Source organism: Macrobrachium nipponense, chromosome 13 (genome assembly GCF_015104395.2).
Source record: "Macrobrachium nipponense isolate FS-2020 chromosome 13, ASM1510439v2, whole genome shotgun sequence".
In the NCBI taxonomy this organism is placed as follows: domain Eukaryota; kingdom Metazoa; phylum Arthropoda; class Malacostraca; order Decapoda; family Palaemonidae; genus Macrobrachium; species Macrobrachium nipponense.
The window spans coordinates 6,628,960-6,633,959 of NC_087206.1; the positions used below are offsets into that span (position 1 = coordinate 6,628,960).

Consider the following 5,000-nt stretch of genomic DNA (forward strand, 5'->3'; position numbering starts at 1 on the left):
TGGTCACAGTCAAAATTGCTCTCCATATAAGCCAAATACTCCATACTTTACTATTTGATATTTCATTCTTATGGAAAATGGTTATTCCAACATGAATTGCAAATATTTTCTGCTGAATATTGAATAGTTTTATATTTTTCTGTAATAACCAAATATGTCTCAGTAGAATGTGGAAGTATAATGTTCCAAGACTGATTTATCCAATGACATTAACAGCAAAAATAAAATATTACTTGCAAAATCAAAGCTATTTGGAAAGAACTACCCATATACGAGCTTCGTTTTACAAGGGTCATCATCTTGAATTAAATTCTGTCAAACATCTAGAGATGACGGAAACGTTCCGTGGTAACCCCAAAAGCCAACAGAGCGGGAGGAGGGACCCAAAAACCATCCCCCCCCCCGCCCCCCAATCCCCATCCAACCTAAACAGCGATGCCGTTTCTGCACCAAGCCATTTCACCGCAAGATTATTCAGCCCCTTTGCTCTTCGTCATATTCGACTCTCACTGAAAAGGCGCTTGTAAAATATTTGAACAGATTAATCATTCGTCTAATGTTCTCGTAAAAAACAAGGCCCCGTTGTTCCTATCCATTAGTCTTTTTATGAATGGTTTCAAAAACAGTGAGGAGACTTGTTAACTCGTCGAGGTCTTCCCGTTTTGATAATATACAATTTTGAACCCTCGTGTCTAGAGTAATTTCTTTCTCTCTATCTCTCTCTCTCGTCTCTCTCTCTCTCTCTCTCTCATCTCTTTTTATCCTGGCACAAGGACCCCAGCACATCAATTATATATATATATATATATATATATATATATATATATATATATATATATATATATATAGGATCTGAATAACTAACTATCATTCTCTCTCTCTCTCTCCCTCCCTCTCTCTCTCTCTCTCTCTCTCTCTCTCTCTCTCTCTCTCTATTCTTCTTTTATTCATCTTCTTCTGCGAAGAAGATGAATAAAGAAGAATAGAAATAGGCCCTCTAAGATTGAAAGGAGATTAAACGAATAAAAAAAGGAAATTTGCAACATATTGGCAGAACGATATAGAGAATTCACCCCTAGAATAGATAATGAAGATAATGATATAGAAGTAAGGGATGAAAATAGTGAATATTTAGCTGACATAGATATTAATGAAGCTGATATTGTGCAGGCTATAAGAAATTAAAAATGGAGCTGCTGCAGGGCCCGATGGAGTGCCTGCTATTTGTTAAAAAAAAGTAGTTCATTCTATCGCAAAGCCACTTGCAATATTATTAAGACAAAGTGTAGATACAGGCAAGATTTATGATGAGCACAAATTAGCATATATTACCCTACTTTCAAAAGTGGATCAAGACTAGAGGCAAGTAATTATAGGCCTGTGAGTCTAACATCACATATTATGAAAGTGTATGAAAGGGTAATGAAGAAAAATATTATGAAACATTTAATAAAAAATAATTTGTTTAATAAAGGACAACATGGTTTCGTACCCGGAAAAAGTACACAAACCCAACTGTAGTCCACCGTGAGAACATATTCAAAAATATGAAAGCGGAAATGAAAAAACAGATGTGGTTTATCTAGACTTTGCAAAAGCTTTTGACAAAGTAGACCATAATATATTAGCGAAGAAAAATTAGAAAACACAATATCGTGGATAAAGTAGGAAGATGGTTAAAAGAATTTTTACACAACAGAAAACAGATAGTTATTGCAAACGACGAGAAATCGGATGAAGCCAAGGTAATATCCGGTGTGCCACAAGGTACGGTGTTAGCTGCAATACTGTTTGTTATTATGATTGAAGACATAGACAGTAATGTTAAGGATTCGGTAGTGAGTAGTTTCGCAGATGACACAAGAATAAGTAGAGAAATTACTTGTGATGAAGATAGGAACGCTCTACAAAGAGACCTTAACAAAGTATATGATTGGGCAGAGGTAAATAGGATGGTATTTAACTCTGATAAATTTGAATCAATAAATTATGGAGACAGAGAAAGAAAGCTATATGCATATAGGGGACCTAATAATGAGACAATCACAAATAAGGAAGCAGTTAAAGACCTTGGTGTGATGATGAATAGGAACATGTTATGCAATGATCAAATAGCAATTCTGTTGGCAAAATGTAAAGCAAAAATGGGAATGTTGTTACGGCACTTCAAAACAGAAAAGCTGAACACATGATTATGCTTTATAAAAACTATGTTCGTAGTCCACTTGAATATTGCAATATGATATGGTACCCCCACACTATCAAAAGGATATTGCACAAATAGAGTGTACAAGGTCCTTTACAGCTAGAATAGAAGAAGTAAAGACCGTTGACTACTGGGAAAGATTACAATCCTTAAAATTATATAGTCCTAGAAAGGAGAGAGAACGCTACATGATAATTCAGGCATGGAAACAGACAGAAGGAATAGCCAGAAAATATCATGGACTAAAAATATCAGAAAGAGCAAGCAGAGGTAGATTAATAGTGCCCAAAACTATACAGGAAAAATAAGGAAAGCACACAGGACATTAATCCACTACGCAACCAGCATCGATATGCAGCGTCTATTCAATGCGTTGCCAGCTCATCTGAGGAATATATCAGGAGTGAGCGTAGATGTGTTTAAGAATAAGCTCGACAAATATCTAAACTGCATCCCAGACCATCCAAGATTGGAAGATGCAAAATATACCGGAAGATGTACTAGCAACTCTCTGGTAGACATTAGAGGTGCCTCACACTGAGGGACCTGGGGCAACCCGAACGAACTGTAAGGTCTGTAAGGTAAGGTCTCAGTACATCATATATATAAAAGTTCTCTGAGAACTGAACTATCATTCTCTCCCTCTCTCTCACTCTCTCTCTCTCTCTCAACATACCATAGTTGGAACCAACAACAGTCGAATGACATTCTAGTTACCTAGGCTAATTCACTATCGAGGTCAACAGAAGCACATTGGATTTAAGGGACCGCGCCTACTCGTCCCTCCTCGTCCAGCTGGAGAATCGAACGCTACTTCCTCTGACTGTGAAGCCTTGAGAGAGAGAGAGAGAGAGAGAGAGAGAGAGAGAGAGAGAGAGAGAGAGAGAGAGACTCCCTACCCGATTTCATCACACTGACTGTACGAAACGCAACAAAATGAGGCCATCCAAAATTTCATAGATACTAAGGAAATGCCCGAACAGAACAGTAAAGACGAAAATTCTTCGTAACTGGGCCAAGATTCGACCATCTTGTGACAACTGTTTGGCAGAATCGGACATACATTTCTTTCAGTCTTTTAAGATGTCTTAGTAAAAATAGAAAACGCCATTTCTAGATCTCAAGATTGTGGTTCGTTATTCAGATCTGTGACAGAACTTCATATTACAATTTAGGACTCATGAAAAGAAAGCGGCTCTTTTTAAGTGTTCAGTATTGATGAAGTTCTTCGTCGTACATACACTGATTTATGAAACTATTTCTGCTACTAATCTTATATGGAAAATGAGTCTTGGAACCTTATGCGATCCTAGTTGCACTGGGCACAGACACATAGTGATCAGAGTAAAAAATCTCTAATAATAAAATCCTTGAGGATCTGATCTTGCTTGTCATTCCCCTGGGTGACAGTAGGGAAAACATGGCACAGTCACCCACCCCCTGCAAACCGGTTTGTCCGTACTGGGTGAGGGCGGGATAGGTAGGGGAACGGAAGGGTAGGGGAATGGGAGGGTAGGGGAGACATCCACCCTCCTCCTGCAAACCTGTTTGTCTTCCCCAGGTGGGAAGTGGTAGGTAGGGGATCGGGAGGGAAGGGCAGAAAGCAGCCCCGGGTTCCAGCGTGCGTAGTATGCAACAAAATCTCCTAGACAATTTCTGTGAAGCTATTTACCAATCAGCTATGCGAATAATGATAAAAATTCAGCAGATTCAGACGTGAAATAACAGAGTAACTTAAAATGGGACGAAACAAGAGAATTGTTATAAAAGGAATCCATTATTTTTAAACTGTAATCTTTTGTAATGCGGGCACGAAAATTATTACGTGGTTTTTTTCTTTAAAAACTCTGTTTACTGAATACATGAAATATTCCGTAGGCAAACCAAAAGATTTAAAAGCTATTAGTGTAGGATTAGATTTTTATGCTCTTGGGGAAAAAAAATGACCGTTTGTAGCAGAGGAAATTAAAAATACGTTGTTATAGTCCGGGGAATAAAAGTTTTAATTAAATGTCATAGCAAGATCAAATCCAGCCTTCTCTGTGCCAGAGTAAATTTCATGAGGATTATTGGAATTTTATTTCTTCGAGGAAATGAAATTATTCAAAAGGCCAGCGCAAAATTTAAGTAATAGAAAACGAAAATGCAGTGATTTTAGTTGATTTACTTGTGTAATAATAATAATAATAATAATAATAATAATAATAATAATATAATAATAATAATACATACTATAAATAAGCTAAAAACATGAATTAATAATAATAATAATTACAAACAAAAATAAGCTAAAAACATGAATAATAATAATAATAATAATAATAATAATAATAATAATAATAATAATAATAAATAATTAAAAATGAGAAATAATCAAAACACATGAATAATAATAATAAGAATAATAATTATATTAATAATAACAATAATAAAAAATTAAAAATAAGCTAAAAACATGAATAATAATAATAATAATAGTAATAATAATAATCAAAAACTAAAAAATAAGCTAAAAAACATGAATAATAATAATAATAATAATAATAATAATAATAATAATAATAATAATAATAATAATAATAATAATACTTGTAAAATCTAAAAATAAGTTCGAAAACCATGAATAAGATATCATTGACATCCTACAGATAGTAATTAGCATATTGATAAACTATTTACAAATATATTTAAAAATAAACCTAAACAGAGAGCTTTCGGGAATCTGTTCCACTCCCCTCGTCAATCTGTTTCTCTATTTCAAGACTTAAGCTTCTTTGAGGATTTCAGAATGGTT

The 5,000-nt window shown here is 34.8% G+C and overlaps 1 long non-coding RNA gene across 2 annotated transcripts in view; it reads right to left on the reverse strand.

Annotated features, from left to right (window-relative positions):
- Positions 1 to 5,000, reverse strand: part of LOC135225619 (uncharacterized) — a 568,725-nt gene that overhangs the window by 205,703 nt on the left and 358,022 nt on the right. The window lies entirely within an intron of this gene.